This window comes from Leopardus geoffroyi, chromosome C2, assembly GCF_018350155.1.
Source record: "Leopardus geoffroyi isolate Oge1 chromosome C2, O.geoffroyi_Oge1_pat1.0, whole genome shotgun sequence".
NCBI lineage: Eukaryota > Metazoa > Chordata > Mammalia > Carnivora > Felidae > Leopardus > Leopardus geoffroyi.
Window position 1 is genome coordinate 109,267,937 of NC_059333.1, and position 24,848 is coordinate 109,292,784.

The 24,848-nt window shown below is 39.2% G+C and overlaps 1 protein-coding gene across 9 annotated transcripts in view; it reads left to right on the plus strand.

The window, feature by feature from the left end:
• PLCH1 (phospholipase C eta 1) overlaps positions 1-24,848 on the plus strand; it is a 221,024-nt gene that overhangs the window by 6,341 nt on the left and 189,835 nt on the right. Inside the window, exons 1-2 of one of the 9 annotated variants that reach the window (XM_045503188.1) lie at positions 21,830-22,019; positions 24,172-24,240. The exons of 7 other annotated variants lie outside the window; for them this stretch is intronic. The gene's annotated coding sequence lies outside the window, so the exon portion shown is untranslated. Of the gene's footprint in view, positions 1-21,829; positions 22,020-24,171; positions 24,241-24,848 lie in introns of those variants that run through there. One more of the 9 variants, XM_045503189.1, reaches the window with a different exon arrangement.

The following is a 24,848-nucleotide window of genomic DNA, read 5'->3' on the forward strand; positions in this document are numbered from 1 at the left end:
GAAGAAAAGGGAAGGTTGAGAAAAAAAAAAGGTAAGGTTTCCTTGTATGCATATAGAATATATCTGAAAGAATATACAAGAAACTAATAATGTTGGTTGCTGAGAGACAGATACGAGGTAAACTATTCATTTTATACCCTTTTGTGCCTTTTGAATTTTGAAGCTTAAATTCAATACATAAAATTAAAGTAAAAAATAAAAAGAATGCTTGGGTTTGAATAATAAAGAACTGAATAAGTAATCACATCCTGACTCCTAAGTGGTAAAAGTAGGAGACTGGGAAGTAATTCCAGTATAATTAATGTATAGAGTTATATTAGTTGCAGGTGTATAATGTAGTGATTCAACAGTTCTATACATTACTCAGTGCTCATCATGGTAAGTGTCCTCTTACTCTCCTTCACCTATTTCATCCATCCCCCATCCCGCCTCCCCTATGGTAACCATCAGTTCTCTACACTTAAGAGACTATTTTTTTGTCATTTTTCTTTGTTCATTTGTTTTGTTTCTTAAATTCTACACATGAGTGGAATCATATGGTATTTGGGTTTCTTTGACTTTTTCACTTAGCATTTTACCCTCTAGGTCCATCCATGTTGTTGCAAATGGCAAGATTTCATTCTTTATTATGGCTGAATATTATTCTATTCTCTTTCTATCTATAGCGCCTCTTCTTTATCCATTCATCTATGGGTGGACACTTGGGTTGCTTCCATATCTTGGCTATTGTAAATAATGTGCTAAACATAGGGGTGCATATATCTTTTTTTAATTAGTATTTTCATATTCTTTGGGTAAATACCCAGTAGTGGAATTACTGGATCATAGGGTAATTCTCTTTGTAATTTTTTGAGGAACCTCCATCTGTTTTCCACAGTGGCTGCACATGTTTGCATTCTCACCAACAGTGCACAAGGATTCCTTTTTCTTCACATCCTCACCAATAGTTGTTGTTTCTTCTGTTTTTGATTTTCGCCATTCTGACAGGTGTGAGGTGATACCTCTTTGGGTTTTTTTTTTTTTTTTTTTTTAATTTTTTTTTTTTTTCAACGTTTATTTATTTTTGGGACAGAGAGAGACAGAGCATGAACGGGGGAGGGTCAGAGAGAGAGGGAGACACAGAATCGGAAACAGGCTCCAGGCTCTGAGCCATCAGCCCAGAGCCCGACGCGGGGCTCGAACTCACGGACCGCGAGATCGTGACCTGGCTGAAGTCGGACGCTTTAACCAACTGCGCCACCCAGGCGCCCCTGGGGTTTTGATTTGTATTCTTTCTTACTAGCTTTTTAACTCTCACCAAAGTTTACATTTAGTAATTGTTTTTTCACATTTAGTTTTTTGTTTTGTTTTGTTTTTGTTAAGAGATGGGGCTTGAACTCACAACCCTGAGGTCAAGACCTGAGCTGAGATCAAGAGTCAGACACTTAACTGACTGAGCCACCCAGGCACCCCTCACATTTAGTGATTTGTAAGAGCAGTTTTCCTTAAACTCTTCTGAATGTCTATAACAGGGCTGGGGAAGTTTTTTGATTTGTTTTCTTTCTTTCATAAAACATCACCTATTGGTTGCAGCTAGACTCCATGGGCCAGTGGAAATCAGACTTTCCCACTCCTGAGCAGCTGAACCTCTCTAAAGGCTGGCAGTGTCTTTATGGAGCAAAGGCTAGAAAGTCCCCCGCCCATTACTTTTCCCCATAGAGAAATCTGTAACGTGATTATTCTTTTATTTTCCTGAGCAGTGTCTGAATGTGATTGTCAGAGGAATCTTTTCTTCTCAAATTGAAAAAAAAAAAAAAAAAAAAAAAAGCTTGTATACAAGTGTTTTATTCTGAACCATAGTGTTTTGTTTTGTTTTGTTTTAAATGAGTCGCGAATTGGAAGTATTTTTCTGTTTACTGGGTAAGTCATTAAAATACAGTCTTAGAAGAGAGTGAACACAAACTGTTTACAAACTTCTTTTTTCTCTCATCAAAAGAGAGAAATGTGAAATCTGTTATTTAGTGTCCAAGTTTCAGTCAAAAGCAAAAACTCAAGTCAGGACCAGTTCTCAACACATTCTTGTTTCTCATCCCATTTTGGTGAAATAAATAAAAAAGTGTACATCTGTCTACAAAATTCTTCTTATTGCTGTGTATTTATTTGCTGGAAAAGAATAGCTGAATAGGTCATACATTCTCATGCTTAACAATTTAAAAAACTTAAAAGGGCATTTAGTGAAAATCCTCTCTTACCTCTGTCCCTCAGTCATCCAGTTATATCTCTAATAGACCAACAGTATCATTCATTTCTTGTGTATTTGTTTCAGAACACACATGTGTAATTATGTATACAATATATATAATAGTCCCCACCTTGTCTGCGGTTTCGCTTTCCGCAGTTTCAGTAACTGGGAACAAAAGATCCTCCTGACGAATCATCAGAGGGTCAGTAGCAGCCTAACACTACGTCACGCTGCCTACGTCATTCACCACCTCGCTTCCTCTCGTTTCGCGGGCGTTTTGACATCTCACACCATCGCAAGAAGGGTGAGTAGGTACAGGGTGTTTTGAGAGCGAGAGAGACCACATTTATTACATACATAACTTTCCTTACAGTACACTGTCATAATTGGTACACTTTAGTAGTTGTTAATCGCTTACCGTGCCTCATTTATAAATTAAGCTTCATCATAGGTACGTATAGGGAAAAAAACGTAGTTCGTATAAAGCTCGGTACTATCAACCATTTTAGGCATCCACTGGGGGTTTTGGAGCCTATCTTGTGTGGATAAGGGGGGAACTGTACATGCAAATACATATGGATGCTTTTTCCCTCCTTTTAAAAATAAAGTGGTAGTGCACCAGCCACGTGATTTTGCATTTTTTTTTCTTATAACCATGTGTTTTATCATTCTGTATCAACATATAGAGCTTCTTAATTCTCTGTTAAAAAACTTTTCCTTTTTCTTTTTTTTAATGTTTATTTATTTTTGAGAGAGAGAGACAGAGTGCAGGCGGGGGGGCAGCGGCGGAGAGTGAGAGAGAGAGACACGGAATCTGAAATAGGCCCCAGGCTCTGAGTTGTCAACACAGAGCCGGAAGCGGGGTTCGAACCCAGGAGCCACAAGATCATGACCCTCTGAGCCAGTCAGACACTTAACCGACTGAGCCACCCAGGCACCTCAAAAAACTTTTATTTCTCTAGAGCAGTTTTAGTTCACAGCAAAACTGAGGGAAGGTACAGAGATTTCTCATATATTTCCTGCCTCCACGTGTGCGTTGCCTGTCCACATTATCAACATTACCATGATCAACGTTCCCCACCAGAGTGGTTACATTGATTACGATTGATGAGACCTACACTGACACATCATTATCACCTAAAGTACGTGATTTACCTTACTGTTCACTCGGTGTTGTACATTCTGTGGGTTTGGACAAATGTGTAATGACCTGTACCCATCATTGTGGATTTGTACAGAGAATTTTCACTATTGTAAAAATCCTGTTTTGTGCCTGTTTATCTCTCCCTCACCCTTTAACTTCTGGCAACCACTGATGTTTTCACTGTCTCCATAGTTTTGACTTTTTCAGAATGTCATATGGTTGAAATCCTATAATATGTAGCCTTTTCAGATTGGCTCAGTAGTATGCATTTAGGTTTCCTCCATGCTTTTTTTTTTCCTTTCATGGCTTGACAGCATGTTTTTTTAGCACTAGATAATATTCCATTGTCTGAATGTATCACAGTTTCTTTATCCATTCGCTTACTGAAGGACATCGTGGTTGCTTCCAAGTTTTGACAATTATGAATACAGCAGCTGTGAACATCTATGTGCAGGTTTTTCTGTGAACATAAGTTTTTATTAAAACAATTTTTTTTAAGTTTATTTATTTTGAGAGCACGAATTAGTTAGGGGGAGAGAGCGAGAATCCCAAGCAGGCTCTACACTGTTAGCATAGTGCCCATCGTGGGGCTCCAAGCCACGAACTGTGAGATCACGAAGATCACGACCTGAGCTGAAACCAACAGTTGGATGCTTAAAAGACTGAGACACCCAGGTGCCTCTGTGAACATAAGTTTTTAATTCTTTCGGGTAAATACCAAGGAACATGATTGCAAAATTGTATGGTAAGATTATACTTAGTTTTGTAGGAAACCACCAAAACTGTTCCCAAGTGGCTCTACCCTATTACATTTCCACCAACAGTGAATGAACGTGTTTCATGCTCCACATCCTTGCCGGCATTTGGTGTTGTCAGTGTTCTGGATTTTGGCTCCTCTGACTGGTGTGTAGTGGTATCTCATCATTGTTTTATTTATTTATTTAAGTTTATTTATTTATTTTGGGAGAGAGAATGAGCAGGGGCGAGGTAGAGAGAGAGTGACGGAGAGAGAATCCCAATCCCATGCAGGCACCGCACTGTCAGCAAAGAGCCCAACACGGTGCTCAATCTCTTGAACCTGTCGGATCGTGACCTGTGTCAAAATCTGGTTAAATCGGATGCTTAACAGACTGAGCCACCCAGGTGCCCCTCGTCATTGTTTTAATTTTTATTTCTTGGTGATATATGATGAATGACATCTTTTCATATGCCTATTTATCATCTGTATATCTTCTTTGGTGAGGTGCCTCTGAAGACTTTTGGCTCATTTTTAATTGGATTATTTTCTTACTGTGTTTGGAGTTCTTTGTATATTTTGGATAACAGTCCTTTTTCAGTTGTGCCTTTTACAAAGATTTTCTCCCAGTCTGTGACTTGTCTTCTCATTCTCTTGTCACTGTGTTTCACAGAGCAGAAGTTTTTAATTAAAAAAAAAATTTTTTTAACGTTTTATTTATTTTTGAATTTTTTTTTTTTAACGTTTATTTATTTTTGGGACAGAGAGAGACAGAGCATGAACGGGGGAGGGTCAGAGAGAGAGGGAGACACAGAATCGGAAGCAGGCTCCAGGCTCTGAGCCATCAGCCCAGAGGCTGACACGGGTCTTGAACTCATGGACCGCGAGATGGTGACCTGAGCCAAAGTCGGACGCTTAACCAACTGAGCCACCCAGGCGCCCCTTAATTTTAATGAAATCCAGCTTATCACTTGATTCCTTCATGGGCAGTGCTTTTGGTGTTGTATCTAAAATGTCAGTGGCACACTCAAGGTCATCTGAATTTTCTCCTGTGTTATCTTCTAGGAGTTTTAGAGTTTTGCATTTTACATTTAGATCTGTGATTCATTTTAAGTTAATTTTTGTGAAGGATGTAAAGTCTGTGTCTGGGTTCCCTTTCTTTACATGTGAATGTCCAGCTTTTCTAGCACGATTTGTTGAAAAGACTGACTTTGCCCCATGGTATTGCTTTGCTTTTTTATTTTATTTTTTAAGTCTATTTTGAGAGAGAGACAGCAAGAGCATGAGCAGGGGAGGGGCAGAGGGAGAAGGAGAGAGAGAATCCAAGGCAGGCTTCAGGCTGTCAGCAGGCTCGTTTTCATGAACTGAGATCATGAAACTTATGAGCTCAACTTATGAACTGAGATCATAACCTGAGCCAAAATCAAGAGTCAGACGCTTAACCAACTTAGCCACCCACACGCCGTACCTCCCCCAAAAAGAATTGAAATTTTAGCACATGAAAAACAAAGCTGAGTTTCTACAACTTAAACATATTTGACTAGATTGTATTTATGCTCTCTTGAGCTTGAGAATTCTTATGACCAATACAGGTTTAATATCCCATTTACTTTTGTAACTATTGCTTTGAGGACCAATTTCTGATATTCCTATATCTGCATATAGCAGGGACTCTCTGTTGATCATTTCTCTGCTGGCTTTAGATAAACTAAACTTTAACTTTGTTACTATTATCTTCGGCTAAAATCTTTTTTTTTAATTAAAAATAATTTAATGTTTATTTTATTTTTGAGAGAGAGAGAGAGAGAGAGAGAGAGAGCGCATGAGCAGGGAAGAGGCCGAGAGAGAGGGAGACATAGTATCTGAAGCAGACTCCAGGCTCTAAGCTGTCAGCATAGAGCTCGCCGTGGGGCTCAAACTTACGAACCGCGAGATCATGACCCTAGCTGAAGTTGGATGTTTAACCATCTGAGCCACCCAGGTGCCCCTCCCTTTTAATGTTTTTTTAATGTTTATTTTTGAGAGAGAGAGAGAGAGAGAGAGGGAGGGAGGGAGGGAGGGAGAGAATGAGCAGGGGAGGAGCAGAGAGAGACACACACACACAGAATCTGAAGCAGGCTCTATGCTCCGAGCTGTCAGCACAGAGCCTGACGTGGGGCTTGAACTCCTGACGTGGGGCTTGAACTCCTGAAGTGTGAGATCATGACCTGAGCCAAAGGCAGATGCTTAACTAACTGAGCCACCCAGGCACCCCATTAGGCTAAAATCTTTATAAAAATGTTTTATTATTGCTATTATCCTTCTAAAGAGAGGTCTTTCTCAAGACTTAGATTCTGAATAATTTATGTTTAAAGAATTCTTGGTGAAATGTTATTTTTATCAATTTCTTTATATGTTCTTTGTTGTATCACATTACATTAAACAGCATACTAATAATGTATGTGAGTAATTTTTACCTTGATAACTGAGAGCAGTATTTTGGGCATATACCATTCCTTTCTCCTAAGATGTCCCTCTCACCTAACCCTCTTTCACTATTATTTTTTTTTTTTTTAAGTAAGCTCTACGCCCAATGTGGGGCTGGAACTCAAGACCGCCAAATCAGGAGACACATATTCTACCAACGGAGCCAGCCAGGCACCCTCTTCTTCCCTGTTTTAAACCTACTGATCCTGGGGCGCCTGGGTGGCTCAGTCGGTTAAGCGTCCGACTTTGGCTCAGGTCATGATCTCGCGGTCCGTGAGTTCGAGACCCGCGTCGGGCTCTGGGCTGATGGCTCAGAGCCTGGAGCCTGTTTCAGATTCTGTGTCTCCCTCTCTCTCTGACCCTCCCCCGTTCATGCTCTGTCTCAAAAATAAATAAACATTAAAAAAAAATTAAAAAAAAAAAAACCCCTACTGATCCTTTGAGATCTGTCTCTACTATCCCACCCTCCAAGGCACTCTTTCCTGACTGACTTGGTTTCCTTTTTTGGACTCCTACAGTATGCTTCATTTGCCATCTTTCATATATCCTGCCCTTTCCAGGGTAGGTTTTCTATCAGTCTTTCCTCTTTCTAGGTATGCCCTGTTTTCCCATCTGGATTGTCAGTTTCTTTTCTTTTCTTTTCTTTTTTTTAATTTTAATTTAATTTTGAAGTAATGTGTGCTGTCCACTTGAAGCTTGAACTCACGACCCCAAGACCAAGAGTTGCATGCTTACCAACTGAGCCAGCCAGGTGCCCTTGGATTGTTAGTTTCTTAATGACTGGTGTTATGTTTAGGCATCTCTCCATCCCCTCAGTAACTATAGGGCCTATAGTATGGCTGAGAACATACTCTTGAGTTACTTGATTCATAAATTGCGAACAGTTACAACCTTTTGCACCTTAAAGCCTCCTTGACTCTTATTTTTGGGCACAAAAAGGGGAGCAACTTCCCTGCTTACCCTGCTGTTTCGTTGGGAATGAGAGGTGATGTTGACTGGAGCTTTAATTGACCAGTTGAAGGTAGATCTCCTGTTGGAGCTACAATCATTGCTGAGCGGAAGGGGTAGGAAACGCAGCAGGCGAAGATGAGAATCCCAACACATTCCCTGTGGTCACTAAGCTCCCTTCTTTCATTATTGGGTGGGTAAGTGGACACAAGAAGAGGGTAAGATGAACTCAGGAGAACTGGGAGATCTGCCCTTCTCTGGGAATGCCTTTTCTGAAATTAGATATTGGACATCCTTATATATGAAGGAATGGGGAGCAGAACTATTCTGAAGTCCATTTTCAATATTTAAAAAGTTTGGAAATTTCCGGTTTAGAGACTATTAGTCTCAATCAAGGTTTTTAGACTATTAGTCTAATCAAGGTTAGACCTACACATAGTGGATAAAATTAGAATTTTAAAATAAAAAAAAAAATCTGCTGTTAGAGTTTTCACCAGGAAAAGTCTTCAAATGTAATCAGAGGTGTTAATATTGGGCTAGATTGCAAGATTAATGGCCACTGAGAGTTGAAATCTAATTACCAGTCATTCCTTTGGGTGTTGTTTTATCAATGCAGTCTTCATTTCTAATCAGCCTTTTGTGCCCACTTTTTTAAAATGCAGGAATATATAAAAAATGATGGAAATATGCCAACCCTGACCTGAGCACAGGGAAGTGGAAAGGCTTATAAGTGGTTGAGTCTGGATTTCATTAGGACTCTATCATATCTAGTAGTGCATGCTATCTCTCCTAGTCTTCCCCTCTTTCCTTCTCTTACGTTATTTATTTATTTATTTTTTTTTTTTTTAAATTTTTTTTTCAACGTTTATTTATTTTTGGGACAGAGAGAGACAGAGCATGAACGGGGGAGGGGCAGAGAGAGAAGGAGACACAGAATCGGAAACAGGCTCCAGGCTCTGAGCCATCAGCCCAGAGCCCGACGCGGGGCTCGAACTCATGGACCGCGAGATCGTGACCTGGCTGAAGTCGGACGCTTAACCGACTGCGCCACCCAGGCGCCCCTTACGTTATTTATTGAGAAGCAAATTACATGGATCTTAAGAGTGCAACCTTTAAAACAAAAGTGCGTTCTTTGGAGTTAGATTTTTTCAAGTGTAAATTCTAGTGTTGTCACTAGTAGCTGTGGACCTTAGGTAATTACTTAACATCTCTGTGCTTCTGTAAAATGGGGATAATAAGAATCCCTAGCCCTTAGGATCATTGTAAGGATTAAATAAAATAATATTTACAAAATATTTACCACAATACCTGGCATATAGGAAGTTTTAAAATATCAACAGTTATTACAAAGTGACAGGCACTGAACTAATACATTTTTGGGCTAGATCAGATCCTGATTTGGCTTTCAAACTGCAAGCCTCTGTGGCTTTAAACGTGCATTCCCAAGATTGAATTCTGTTCCTAGTAATATAGTTTACTAACCCTCTGGCTGAAATAACTTAAAGATGCTGGATAAAATGGTATTTTAGATGCAATGAACCAGTATGAATGTAATGACTATTCAGGACAAAAGCTAAGTGAAGAGAAGTCTATTGCAATGAAGCTGGCTGTTTCCTTGAAGACATTTGCTAAACCAGTTTAACTTGTTGACTTGTGACTATTTTTATGGTCCTGAGGGCACAGGGACAGCAGACATCTGTCCTTTGGTCTTTGGGAGTCTTTGGTCTTAAAGCTGGGAATTCAGAAGGTGTCTTGCTCAATATAAGGTTGAATTAGAATAAAAAAGAAAAAAACTCATCTCTCTTTTAAACTAAGAGTGTAAGAAAACTCACCCATTGAAAGCCATGGTTCTGAACAAATGCTTGATATTTGGTGCTGAGAATTTGTGAAACTAAACCAGCTCTAATACAGATGCACATCTAGAATCACAATAACTAGGTGGTCAGAAAAACCTCAAGATGAAAATTTGATTTGAAGGGTTCCCATGGAGCATCTGGCTGGGTCAGTTGGTAGAGCATGCAAATCTTAATCTCAGGGTTGGGAGTTCAAGCCCTATGTTGGGTGTGGAGCCTATTTTAAAAAAAAAGTTCCTGCATTGGAATTGTCCCTCATACTGCACAGAAGCCAATTTCCCCCTTTCTTTTGGAGGAATCTAATTTTGTTCTAGACTTCAGAGAATCCCTATCAATACAATTAGAAAGAAAATAGTCATTTAATAGTAAAAGAAAAAAAAAGACTGAAAACAAGATGTGAGCTGAGAACAAGAAACTGTAAAGACTAAACCAATCTGCTTTGAAAAAGAGCCAGATATAGGGGGTGCCGGGGTGGTTCAGTCAGTTAAGTATCCGACTCTTGGTTTGGCTCAGGTCATGTTCTCATGGTTCGCAGGTTTGAGCCCCACATCGGGCTCTGTGCTGACGGTATGGAGCCTACTTGGGATTCTGTCTCCCTCTCTCTCTGCCCTTCCTCTCCTTGCTCTCTCAAAAATAAATAAACATTAAAAAAAATTTTAAAGAAAAAGAACCAGATATAAAACTTGAAAAATATAGAATTGAAAATCAGAACTCAGTGAATGGATTGAACAACAGATGAATACAAGCTGAATAGGGAAATAGTCAACTGAAGGATTCATCTGAAGAAAATTTTCAATGGAATACAGAGAGGCAAGTGATGAAAAACCCCAAAGAAGGGTTAATCAATGTGAAGTTGGAGAATTCAGATCCAACATAAGTTTAGCTATAGTTTCATTTTTTTTAATGTTTGTTTATTTTTGAGAGAGAGACAGAGAGAATGTGAGCAGGGGAGGGGCAGAGAGAGAGGGAGACACAGAATCTGAAGCAGGTTCCAAGCTCTGAGCTGTCAGCACAGAGCCCAACATGGGGCTTGAACCCACGAACTGTGAGCTCATGACCTGAGCTGAAGTCAGATGCTTAACCGACTGAGCCACCCAGAGGCCCCTAGTTATAGCTTCAGAAAGAGAGGAGGAAAAAATGAGGGGAGACACCATTTAAAGAGATAATGCCTGAGAATTTCAAGGACCAAGAAAAAACATCACTGCCCATAAATCATGAAGTCAAATCACATAAAATTAAATTGTAGAATATAAAAGATAGAGAAGATCTTAAGGTCAGAAAGAAGAGGCCGTTTATCTTTAAAGATATGATGGATTATCCCGATAGTGCAACAATAGAAGCTGGAAGACAAAAAAATACTATCTTTTTTGCAGTGACAGAAATTAACTGTCAGTTTATAAGTTTATTTCCATTAACAATACCTTTAAAAAATGAAAGCAAAGACTTTGCAGGCTTCATAGAAACTCTACAGTTTGTTCTAGAGGATCCTCACTCAAAGGGTACACTTCAGACAGAGGAAAATTATTCCCAGATGGAAGGTCTTAGAAACAAAAAATGATGAAGAGCAAAGAAAGGGAAAAAACTGTAAGTTAAGGCACATACTATATAAAATAACAGTGTCTTCAGTGGGAAGTAGATAAAATAAATGACATACGTTGGAGAAGTAAAAGGAGTTAGTGTCTTAGAAAGTTCCTGCATGGTTTTGGGGGAAGTTAAAGGTACTGGTTAAATTTAGATTTCAGTTAGTGAAGTGTGCATGTTAAAATTTCTAAGGCAACAACTAAAAATTAGTAAAAGACTGAACAACTTTCTAGCTAATGGGGAAAATTGAAATGAAAAAAATAAATTTTGAGGTCAAAACAGTGGAGAAAAGAGATATAGAATGAGTAAGACAAATAATAAGTACAAAATAAGGTATAGAAATAAATATAATTGTATCAGTAAGTATAATCTGAAGGAACCAGATTGTTACACTGGATGAAAAATGAATTCACTATTTACACTTTATGAAAGACATGTCTGAAACATAAGGATACAGAGAAGTTAAATAGGGAACAGAGAAAGATGAATGGGTGATTACAAACCAAAAGAAAGCTTGCTATATTGACATCAGGCAAAATCGACTTTAAATGCCAAGAAAACATATTCAGAAACAAAAATGATCATATTAAAAAGTTTCAACTCATCAGAGTGATAAACCTTTTAAAATTTTATTTTAATTGCAGTATAGTTAACATACAGCATTAAAGTAGTTTCAGGTGTACAACATAGTGACTCCACAATTCTTTACATGACTCAGTGCTCATCACAATAAGTATATTCTTAATCCCCTTCACCTACTTCACTCACTGCCCCCCTCGCCCCCCCCTCCCCCCCTCAGCCTCTGGTAACCATCCATTTTCTATAATTAAGAGTCTGTTTTTTTTGTTGGTCTCTTTTGTTTTCCTTTGTTTGTTTTGTTTCTTAAATTCCACATATGAGTGAAATCATATGAGATTTGTCTTTCTTTGACTGACTTGGTCCATTTAGCACAGAATGGTAAACTTGTATGCTTAATATAAAGCAAAAATTGAGAGGACTGTAATGAGAAACATATACAGTTGACCCTTGAACAGGTTTCAACTACATACGGATTTTTTTCAGTAAGTGAAGTCACTTTTTATAAATATTCTATGTGTGTTTGAAAAAAAATGTGTATTCTGCAGTTTCTTTTATGATTTTGTTAACATTTTCTTTTCTTTAGCTTACTTGATTGTAAGAATACACTATGTAATACATATAACACACGAAATATGTGTTAATCGACTATGTTATCTGTAAGACTATAGTTTAGCAGCAAGCTATTAGTTTTGGGAGGGAGTCAAAGTTATATATGGGTTTTCAACTGTGTAGGGTGTTGACACCCTTAACTCCCACATTGTTCAAAGTTCAACTGTATTCCTACTGAGATTTTAATATATTTCCTTAGTACTTCATAGAGTGGGGAAAAGATCAGTGACCAAATACAAGATTTGAGCAGTATAGTTTGAATAAGTTTGAGTTGATAGATGTGAAGATCACTGTATCTCGGAACTGCAGAATACACATTTTTTTTCAAACACACATAGAATATTTATAAAAAGTGACTTCAAACTTTGACATCAGGCAAGCCTTAATAATTATTAAATAATTGGCATCATCCAGACCAGATCTGTGACCACAATGCAATTAAGCTAGATGCTGACAAAAATATAACTATGATTAAGTATGGAAATATTTCAAAATGAACTTTGGATCAAAGAAGAAATTCTAATGGAAACCAGAAAATATTTTTAACTAGAGGAATACTATGGGTCAAGATTCAGGGTTGGGGAAAACAGCTAACGTATGTATATTAGAAAACCTGAAAGTTAACTAAATGTTGAAGTTAGAAAATTTGAAAAAGGTGCAATATAGACTCAAAATAGAAAAGAGTAATAGTAATAATTTCATGTTAGTCAATGGAGAGGATTAATAATGACAAATTTTGGCTCATTTGTAAAAGCTAGTGATATTGATAAACGTGAGATTGATTTGCATAGAAGAGAGCAGTACAAATAAACAGTATTAGGAATGGAAAAGCAGATGTTTTAGAACTAAAAAGACTATATATTATGAGCTAATTTATGCTAAAACATTTGAAAGCTTAGAGTAAATGAGTTACTAAAGAAATATAACTTAACTAAATTCAAAAAAATAGAAAGGCTAAATCATCCTATAATTTTTATTTTATGTTTTTTAAAGTTAGAGAGAAAACATGTGCGCGTGCGCACACACACACACACACACACACACACACACACACACACGCAGTGGAGAGGCAGAGGGAGAGAGAATCCCAACCATGCCTCTCGCTGTCAGCACAGAGCCTGACAAGGGGCTTGAATCCACAAACTGTGAGGTCATGACCCCAGCCGAAATTAAGTGTTCAATCCTAATCCAGGCTCCCCAATTCTGTATTTTTTAAATAAAATAAGCCAGTAGCCAAATATTTCTCCGTAAAGGAAGGTCTAGGCTTAGATGGGTTTATGGGCAAGTTTTACCAAACATTCAAGAAAAAGGTAATTTCAAACTTGCATAAATCCTTCTAGGGAATAGAGATGCATATTATAAAGCTATAGTCTCAATGCAAAAAGTCTTGAGAACAGTATTAAAAATGGAAACTATTATAGGCCAAACTTGGGAATATACCTGAAAAAATCATAAAACATGAGCAAGCTAAATCATCAGTGTATTAAAAAGACAATACACGGGTGCCTGGGTGGCTCAGTTAGTTAACCGTCAGACTGTAGAATTTGGCTTGGGTCATGATCTCCTGGTTTGTGAGTACGAGGAGTCTGTTGCCACATCAGGCTATGCTCTGGCAGTGTGGAGCCTGCTTGGGATTCTCTCACTCTCTCTCTCTCTGCCCCTCCCTAGCTCGCCTCTGTCTCTCAAAATAAAACAAAACCTAAATAAAATAAAGACAATATATTGTGAACAAATTGGATTCATCCTGGAATTGCAGGGTTGATTTAACATTAGAAAATTCATCATATTAACAAATTAGTGGTGAAAGATCATATCACACGCAGAGAAAGTGTGTTAAAATGTTTAATGTCATGTAAAAAACTTTAAGAAATTGAAATAGAAGGGAGCTTTCTTAATATGATAATTTACGAGGCGCCTGGGTGGCTTAGTTGGGTGAGCGGCAGACTTTGGCTCAGGTCATGATCTTGCAGTTCGTGGGTTTGAACCCTGCGTTGAGCTCTGTGCTGACAGTCCGGAGCCTGGAGCCTGCTTCAGATTCTGTGTACTCCCTCCCCCCGCCCCTCCCCCGCTTATGCTCTGTCTCTCAAAAATAAACAAACATTTAAAAATATTTTTAAAAATATGATAATTTACAAAGACCCTACAACAGACATGACTGTTAATGGTAAAACATGGAAGTATTTTTTTCTTGTTAAGATCAGGATCCATTATTCTATGCAATATTGTTTTTCCTAGTTGATGTTTCATATCCTGCTTTTTTTTTCATATAGTATGATATCATGAGCATTTTCCACACTCATTTACAGAGTCTTTGCAAACACAATTGTTAATACCTGTATGACCGTCAATGCTAACCCAATAGTTGGATATTTAGAGTTCTGATTTTTCTGTGTCATGAAAAATGATGCAGTGAACATTTTTATGTGTACATAAAATTTCTTTATTTTTTTCTGATGTATTTCCAGAAGAGGAATTAGTGAAGTGAAAGGTAGGTACCCTGTCAAGTGCTGGATACATACTATATTTTAAGCCAGCCTTTTCAAATGAAGCATCCATGGGTCTTTGGAGGGTGCATTGCAGCTCATTGCTCAACTAGCTCAGAGCATTTTCAGCTCCTGATTGCTGTAAAGAAACAAAACACACCAGGAACTTAGGGTTTAGTGGTGTCCCCTGTGAGCCTAAAAAAATGAACAAAGTGCCCTTTTATTTCTTTCCCTTTCTGTACATAGTGGGGAGGGGGGCTAGCTGTGGAATTAGGCTGTTTGTAGAGCCCTTTGACAACCAGTTTGGCAGTGCTTGAAAACCTGTGGGAAGTGGAGGAGGGAGCTTGTGAATGGGGGTGGGAGATGGATACAGGACAGTGACCTGCCAGCTGAGGAGTGGAGTGGGGCCGAGGCCCTCCGTGCCTCACCTAGGGTTCTGAACTGCTTTAAAGCCATCAGTTTGGGTTTGGTCCGGAGGAAGAAGAGCTATGGCCCTCAAACATCATCCCTGCACTGTGTAATTCTCGTAACTCAGAATTAGTGCAGAAATGCAAGAAGAGAAGCTTTCTTTGAAATCTTAGCTTTTAACTGGATTTGACTTGAATTCTGACCTTCTGGGGATGCCTGGGTACAGAAATTCCCAAATGTGTTGTCAATGGCCATGTGGTGCTGGACAGTTTTGTGGTCTTTTCCCCTATGCCTTCCTGTTTCTTACTGTTTTATGAATAATTCTGTCAGAGCCTATTAATTATGTCTTTTATCTCTCAGCAAGGCTTAAAGAAAATCACTACTTCTCCATATAAGTTAAATGCTATAGTATCTACTAATGGAAATCAACTCTGCTTTCTCTGGGGTATTTTAATTTGTAATTTTAATTTATAATTTAACTTATAAATAAAGATACAGTTTGGGATAGTAGGGAGGAGTTGCCCATAATCCTTATTAATTCCTTTCCGACAACAGAGTTTATGCATTATATTTTGATTTTTGGCTATAGTGTTCTTCACTGTTGTTAGCAATTTGGAGAATACATGAGCTCCTCAAACAGTTTTCACATGATGGCTGGCTAGAAAATTTGGCCTTGGTGTTTCTGAATTTGGTCCAAGTAGTTTACTCAAATTTCATTGCAAAGAAACCTCCCACCATTTGATAGAGAACTGACACTTTACTCTGATCCCTTCCAATCTGTATACTTCAAAGGCTCCCGGCTGCAGGGACAAGGTATGCATTTTTTTTTTTTTTTTTTGAAGTAACATTTCATTTAGGCCTTGCCTCCTGCCGCCTGCCCTTCTTTGGCCCCTAGTAGAGTTGGATTGAGGGGTGGGAATGAGAAGAATAAGTCTTACCTATCACGAGTAACACAGCCCTAGGCTCTTTCCATAGGAAGCTGAGTGTCAGGGATGGAACACTGCTGGACAGAGGATATGGACTGGACAGTGGATTTAGTGTCAGAGGACATAGGTTTGCAACCTGTTGTTTCCTATTAACTTCTTTGAACTCATGCTTCATGGTCCATGATTCATAGGGCTATTCTAAGTGTCAGTTTTTTTTTTTTTTAATGTTTATTTTTGAGAGAGAGAGAGAGAGAGAGCACAAGTTGGGGAGAGGGACAGAGAGAGGGAGACACAAGAATCTGAAGCAGGCTCCAGGCTCTGAACTGTCAGCACAGAGCTGGATGCGTGGCTTGAACTCACGAACTGGGAGATCGTGCCCTGAACTGAAGTCAGACGCTTAACTGACCGAGCAACCCAGGAGCCCCAGTGTCAGTTTTTTAAAAAAAAGAAGATACAAATGGAAATGTTGTATAAACCATAAAGGGATTTGCAAATAATATCCTGTTAAGAATGGGAGGCATGGGAGTAGGAACGGCAGTTTTGACGGAAGAGGGGTGTCAAAGGAGAACGGGCTGTAGTAGTAGCGGTTGCAGTAGGTAAAGAGGTAGAGGAGGCAGTCAGCATGTAGCAGACCAATCCCTCTACTTAAGGAAAACGAAGCGCAACAACGGGGAACGAGCTAGAGAGTGTTACGGTAAGCGAAATAAGCTAAGCGAGTAAGTCAAAGAGAAGACAAATACCATATGATTTCACACATATGTGGAATTTAAGAAACAAAACAAATGATCAGAGAACAAAAGAGACAAAAAAAACAGACTCTTAACTGTAGAGACTCTTAACTACAGAGAACAAACAGATGGTTACCAGAGGGGAGGGGGTTGGGGGATGGGTGAAATAGGTGATGGGGATGACGAGTACACTTATCTTTTTTAATAAATATATTTATTTTGGGGAGAGCACAAGCAGGGGAGGGGCAAAGAGAGGGAGACAGAGGATCTGAAGCAGGCTCTGCACTGACAGGCTAACAGCGGCGAGCCCGATGTGGGGCTCAAACTCACAAACCGCAAGATCATGACCTGAGCTGAAGTTGGACGCTTAACAGACAGCCACCCAGGAGCGCCAAGAGTATACTTCTCTTGGGGCGTCTGGGTGGCTCAGTCGGTTAAGTGTCGGACTTTGGCTCAGGTCATGATCTCACGGTCTGTGAGTTCGAGCCCCGCGTCGGGCTCTGTGCTGACCGCTCAGAGCCTGGAGCCTGTTCCAGATTCTGTGTCTACCTCTCTCTCTGCCCCTCCCCCATTCATGCTCTGTCTCTCTCTCTCTCAAAAATAAATAAACGTTAAAAAAAATTAAAAAAAAAAAAAAAAGAAACCGAAGTTACAAAACCCTTGACTTTAAAAAAAAAAAAAAAAAGAGTATACTTCTCTTGATGAGCCCTGAGTAATATATGAAATTGTTCAATCACTATATTGTACACCCATAGCAAATTTAACATTGTATGTTAACTGTACTGGAGTTAAAAAAAATTATATATGTATGTGTAAGTGTGTGTGTGTGTGTGTATGTATGTATGTATGTATAGTGTTCCCTCCACCCTGCAAAGTTCTCTCTCAAAGATTTTCTGTCTTTTGATTCCTTTAACACAATGTTAGAACTCTGGTTTCCATGTATAAACTTGAATAATTTATCTTTTATTAAGCCATTCAAATGACTTGAATAGATTTGTAGTGTTTCATAAAACTCATGTTAAAGCACTGATACGGGTTTGCCGCACATTTAAAAAATGCTGAGGTTTGGGGTGGGGCACCTGGGTAGCTCAGTCAGTTAAGCCTTACGACTCTTGATTTCCGCTCAGGTCATGATCTCACAGTTCATGAGTTTGAGCCCTGCATAGGGCTCTGTGCTGACAGTGCGGAGCCTGCTTGGGATAGTCTCTCTCCCTCTCTCTCAAAATAAATAAAGAAAAAAAGAAGAATGATTAAAACAAGACAACCAAGAAAAATCACTAAGGGAATTCTAAAGCTAAAGAGAAAGTTTCAGGTTTTGCTGTGCTTCGTACACCTTCAAAGGGCGTGAGGGGGTCCTTTGCTACCAGAACAAAGGACTTAAATGCAGTGTTACCTCTAAGGAAATCCCAAGGAAATACAGAATTCTATTTTGAAACTCAGGACCAGTTAAAAACAACTTGCCCAAGGTCTCCCCTGAGTCATTGTTAGAGATGAAACTGGAGAGCTCATAACTGCCAGGTGGGTTGTCTTTACATTTTGCTTTGCTGACAAGTTTCACCCGTCAAGACCCTTTGGCTGCAAGTAATAGCTCAACTCCATGTGGCTTAAACAAAACTAAACAAAAAAGGGAATGTACTGGCTCATTTAACTAAAAAGTGGGGGGATGGATCCAATAGGACTTAGTTTCTTTCCGTTCTTCTGGGTTGGATTACGCAGATTGTACCTTTGTAGGGACAAGATGGCTGCCAGGAACTTTAGGTTTTGAGGGCTCACAACTTTAAGTCTAACAGAAAAGTTTCTTTTCTCCAACAGGTCAAACAGAAATCTATGCCTGACTCTCGGTGGTCTGAAAAGGTGCACCTCCTGTACTGTGGCCTGGAGGGTGCAGGTCTCTGATTTGACAGGCCTAAACCACATGCCCACCTGGGTCAGGGGATAAGCTGACATGAGCTAAGTCTATGGACATAAAGGAGTTTCCTAGAGGAAAGCCAGAGGAAGGAGGGTACGACAACCAGCAGATGCCTGCCACTCTGGAGCTTTTCCTGAGGGGACTTTAGTTCAGTTAAGTACTTGTTTGTATGAAGGATTTCTTTTTAATTTGGAGGGTGCTAAAAGCAATCCCCCTCCCCCCTTTTTTAAATTTAAAGTCTAGTCAGTTAACATATAGTGCAATATTGGTTTCAGGAGTAGAATTCACTGATTCGTCACTTACAACACCCAGTGCTCATCACAACACCTGCCTTCCTTACTTGGTACCCATCACCCATCTAGCCCATCCCCCACCCACCTCCCTCCATCAACCCTCAGTTTGTTCCCTATGGTTGAATCTCTCGTGGTTTGTTTCATCTCTTCTCTCCCCTCCTCCCTTCCCATGTGTTCATCTGTTTTGTTTCTTAAATTCCACATATGAGTGAAATCATATGGTATTTGTCTTTCTACAATTGACTTATTTAGCTTAGCCTAATACATTCTAGCTCCATCCATGTCATTGCATGGCAAGATTCCATTCTTTTTTTTTTTTTTTTTAACATTTATTTTTGAGAGAGAGCATGAGCAGAGGAGGGGCATAGAGAGGGAGACACAGAATCCAAAGCAGGCTGTAGGCTCTGAGCTGTCAGCACAGAGCCTGATGTGGGGCTTGAACCCATGAGCTGTGAGATCATGACTTGAACTGAAGTTGCACACTTAACTGACTGAGCCACCCAGGTGCCCCAAGATTTCATTCTTTTTGATGGCTGAGTAATATTCCAGTGTATAGTAAAACCTTGGATTATGAGTAACTTGTTCTGCGGGTGTTCCACAAGATGAGCAAACATTTCTTTCTTTAAAAAAATTTTTTTTAACGTTTATTTATTATTGAAAGACAGAAAGAGGCAGAGCGTGAGCAGGGGAGGGGCAGAGAGAGAGGGAGACACAGAATCTGAAACAGGCTCCAGACTCTGAGCTGTCAGCACAGAGCCCGGCACTGGGCTCGAACTCATAAACCACGAGATCATGACCTGAGCTGAGATCATGATCTGAGCCAAAGTCAATGCTTAACCAACTGAGCCACCCGCGTGCCCTGATGAGCAAACATTTCTAATAAATTTTAACTCAATAAACGAGTGATGTCTTGCAATACAATTTGTATGTGACGCTGGATGTCACATGATCACAACTGAGCCAATGGTTCTTAAAATTTACTTTGATATAGAAGTGCTTTGAATTACAGGCATGTTTCCGGAATGAATTATGCTCAAAAAACCAAGGTTTATATATTTTTATATTTACCATATCTAAAAGCATTTTTAAACATCTTTGCTTTTTACTGAAAATACTTCCTGCTTTTCTTAAAGGTATCAATCCTAGGGGCACCTGGGTGGCTCAGTCGGTTGAGTGTCAGACTTCGGCTCAGGTCATGAACTCGCCATTTGTAAGTTCGAGCCCTGTGCTGACAGCTCAGAGCCTGGAGCCTGCTTCTGATTCTGTGTCTCCCTCTCTCTCTGCCCCCACCCCTGCTTGCACTCTGTGTCTCTCTCTGTGTCTCAAAAATAAACAGTAAACAAAATTAAAAAAAAAAAAGGTGTCATCCTAGAATTTCTGTTTTCTTTGTTGGTGGTGTCCTGCTATAGTTTTCTGATTGTCCTATAGTTTGACATTGGCAGTTTTAGTCATGAACCTACAGATGAAATGACAAAAATGAATAAATGTAGAATGATGATAAAAGATACTAATCATAAAGCAAACTTAGGAGTATTTAAACTTTGTGGATGTTTATCAGTGCCTCTGATGCATGCATCCTCTCTGCATGCTTGTATGGCTTCTTTCATTTCTTATGGCTGCCTTATTTCTTATTGAGTTTTTGGAATGTGGGGGTCTTTGAGTGGAGTTGATTACAATTTCTTTCTCAAGTTACATTTATCTTGTAGAAATATATTTATTGATATGGCTAGAGTAAGTTACTAAGTAAGAAAAGTAGACTACAAAACAGTAGGATCTGATTTGTGTTTTAAAAAAGGAAAATAGGCCACAGTGTCCATGGCAGCTGTCTCTGGGTGGTGAGTGATATCACTATGTATGTTTTTTGAGCTTTTCTATGTGTTTAAAGCTCTAAAAATGGATAAAAACAGTTAAAGATAAATGCATTTATACAGCATTTCCTATAACTTTACCATCCACTAAAAAAAAAAAAAAATTATTAACCTTGTTCTGGAGGCAGAATCTGAAGCCAGTTTTAATAACAGTTACTTCCCTATACAATGTTTCTTAGTCGTTGTAAGTTATTAATTTTGTGAATCATTGCAAGGATTGGGGATCTGTATGTTCTATTAAAGAGTTCTAAATGTAACATATACATTCCATAAACCTCTTAGGAGGTGAAGTGAGCATTTTGTAAGTCCCAAAAGAAAGTTGAATCAGTTTTTTTTTTTTAATTATTTTTTTTAATGTTTATTTATTTTTGAGACAGAGAGAGACAGAGCATGAACAGGGAAGGGTCAGAGAGAGAGGGAGACACAGAATCTGAAACGGGCTCCGGGCTCCGAGCTGTCAGCACAGAGCCCGATGCAGGGCTTGAACCCACGGACTGCGAGATCATGACCTGGGCTGAAGTCGGACGCTCAACCGACTGCGCCACCCAGGCGCCCCAAGTTGAATCAGTTTTTAAACATCTTTTGCTTTTGCTTGAAAATCGACCAAACAATTTCAAATTGAGTACATGGTGCAGTGAAGTACATCTCTGATGTAATCTAAATTGTTATTTTTTGAAAAATCAATGTAAGTATATTTTAGTAGATATTTTCACATATCGTGTTCACAAAAATGGGACCATGAAACACTCAAGAGATCCTTGCTTTGAGATTCCTGAGGCTGGGTTTCCTGCCAGCTTTATCTAACAGCTATGCTATTCTGCAAATTATTCATCCTTTCTGGGCCTCAGATTTTTTTTCTGGCTTCAACATGAGAGATTTATCTTAGCTGATTTCTAAGGTTTCTTTCAGTTGCTTCCCCTTGGTGAGCACTTGCTTCCCCTTGGTGAGCACTTGGCCCTGGGATCTTTTAAATCTGATCTAAACCAAGATTGAGTTTGTTGCACAACTCTCTCTGCCCCAGCCCTACTAACTCCATTATCTCCATCTCCATCATCTCTAGATTTTGAAATCATTTGCTCTGATTCTAGAGGCCAGAGTGAGCCCTTTCTTCCTTCAGTCTTCAACAAGTAGGAATCCAGGAAATGGGGCATATAAGGAAGGCATCGTTAATGTTTACTAAGGGCCTGCAGTGTGCATTGCCCGGGTCGGGCACCCAGAGGCAGCTTACAGTCTTCTATCCTTCAGCAGCAAGCAGATGCCAGGAGAGGTAAGATGTGTAAGCAATTAACCAAAGTAAGGAAGCTTATAGCCTGGAAGCCATAGGGTTCAATTACTTAGACGTTTGTGCTCTAGCTCAACCGTATATATTCTCTGAGCCTCTTCTTCCTAAAAACACCCACCCAGAAGAGTTTTCTTCAAGAAGGAGAGATAATATAGAATGATATTATAGAGATAATACAGAATGAAGAATGATTTTTAGCTTTGGATGCACTTTGAAATCACCTGTGGAGTGATACCTAAGTCCCACCCCTAGAGATTCTGATATAATTGGTCTAGGGTGTGGCCTGGGATCTGGGATTCTAAGGTTTCCCAAGAGATTGATTCTAATATGTAGTCAAGGTTGAGACCCCATGATGTCAATAAAGCCTTATCACAGGAACTGTGATAAGGTACTCAATAACTGATACTTAGTAACTGGTGCAGCCACTCTGGAAAACAGTGTGGAATTTCCTCAAAAAATTAAAAGCAGCATTACCCTACAGCCCAGCAATTGCACTACTAGGAAGTTATCCAAAGGATATAGCAGTGCTGATTCGAAGGGGCACATGCACCCCAATGTTTATAGCAGTGCTATCAATAATAGCCAAATTATGGAAAGAGCCCAAATGTCCATCAACTGATGAATGGATAAAGAAGATGTGGTAGATATATACAATGGAATACTACTCGGTGATGAAAAGGAATGAAATCTTGCCATCTGCAACAACATGGAATGAACTGGAGGGTATTATGCTAAATTAAGCCAGTCAGAAAAAGACAGATATCATGATTTCACTCATATGTGGAATTTGAGAAACTGAACAGACAACAATAGGGGAAGGGGAGGGAAGTGACGGAAAAATAAGATAAAAACAGAGAAGGAGGCAAACCATAAGAGACTCTTAAATACAGAGAACAAACTGAGGGTTGATGGGGGTGGGGAAAATGGGTGATGGGCATTGAGGAGGGCACTTGTTGGGATGAACACTGGGTGTTATATGTAAGTGATGAATCACTGGAATCTACTGAAGCCAAGACTATACTATGTTAGCTAACTTGAAAATTAAAAAAAAATTTTTTTTGGTACATAGTAGGTACTCAATAACTGGTAGCTAGGATTATGGCAGTTCAGTGCCTGAGAGAGTTTCAGGTAAATTGGAGGGGGAGATCCTGGGGGTATGTCAGGAAGGCAGTGGTGTTTTTAACCAGCCCTTAAAGAAAAGGGCAATGATTACAGTGTGAGTAAAAAGATCAAGTTGGAAAGGTGGGTCCGTAGAGGACTGGTGATCAAATATCTCTATTACATACATCTGTGGGAATTTGTATTTCTGTCCTCAAAGAGTTGAAGGTGTCAGTCCTCACTGAATGTATCTGAGGATGTTACCTATATTCATTTTATATTGCTGTATGACAAATTACCCAAATCTTAGTGTCTTAAGGCAACAATAATTATTAGCTTTCATTGTTATTGTGAGTCAGAAATATAGATGAGGTACAGAGGAGATGGCTTGTCTCTGTACCTCTGTCTCTGGGGCTTCATCTAGAATACTTGAAGGCTGGGGTTAGAATGGTCAATAGATTCATTGATGTTGGCTGTTGGCTGAGGGCCTAGCTGGTGCTGTCAGTTGGAACACTCATATCTGGGCTTCCTTACAACATGGTGCCTTGGTTCTCAGGGTGAACATTCTGAGAGCCAAGGCAGAAGCTGTATCCTTTTTATGATGTAGTTTTGGAACCAGTTACACAGCATCAATTACAGCTGAGTTTGCTAGAAATGAATCACTGAATGCAGGCCATATTCAAAGGAAGGCAAATTAGATTCTACCATTTGAAGAGAGGGAGAAATGTACAAGAATTTATAGGACATATTTAAAAACCACCAAAAAATTAATTTAAAAAAATAAAAAAAATTTAAACCACTGCATTACATAACAGTCTAGTTCTTTATAGCCTGTTATGGCTAGAATCTTGGGTTTGGAATCTGAAGATATGATTTCAAATCCCACCGCCACCTTTTCCTAGCAGCATGGGTGAACCACTTATGCTAACACCCTCTTCTTTCCTTCTTTCATCTGGTTAAGAGGACGCCAAGTGAGAGTCAGGTATGTGCATGTGTTTTGCTAACTATATACAAATGCACATTGTTCTTTCACCTTCAGATGCCTCTAAACTTCCTTGGATTGAGAACAAATAGGGCAAAAGGATGACACAGGAAACCACAAAATCAAGTGAGTAAGGAAAAATGAGCATCAATACAAACAGGGTTCTCTTTAATTCCATGTACCTCAAAATATTTCTAATATGAATACACAATACATTTTTTTAAGAAAATGGGTACTACTGATAATCCCAAAAGTTATTTCCACTTCTTTCAAAATGGTATTATTGAAATATAGATGTCTTTGGGGGCACCTGGGTGGCTTAGTTGGTTAAGCATCTGACTCTTGATTTAGGCTCAGGTCATGATCTCACAGTTCATGGGTTCGAGCCCTGCATCAGGCTCTGTGCTGATGGTGCAGAGTTTGCTTAGGATCCTGTCTCTCCCCCTCTCTCTTTGTCCCTCCCCTGTTTGTGCTCTCCGTCTCAAAATAAATAAATAAATTTAAATAAAATTTCATGTATGTATTGTATATATACATACATATGTAAATACATAGGAAAAGAACTGGAATGATACACACCAAACAAAGGTGTTCATTCCAAGAGAGGGATGTGGAATGAGGGAAGCGGGGTTTTTTTAATTTTGAAAAATTTTTGATGAATTTGTGTTGACATTAAAAAATTAATAAGTGTATACAAACACATTATTTATATAACTAAAGTATTTATTTAATGC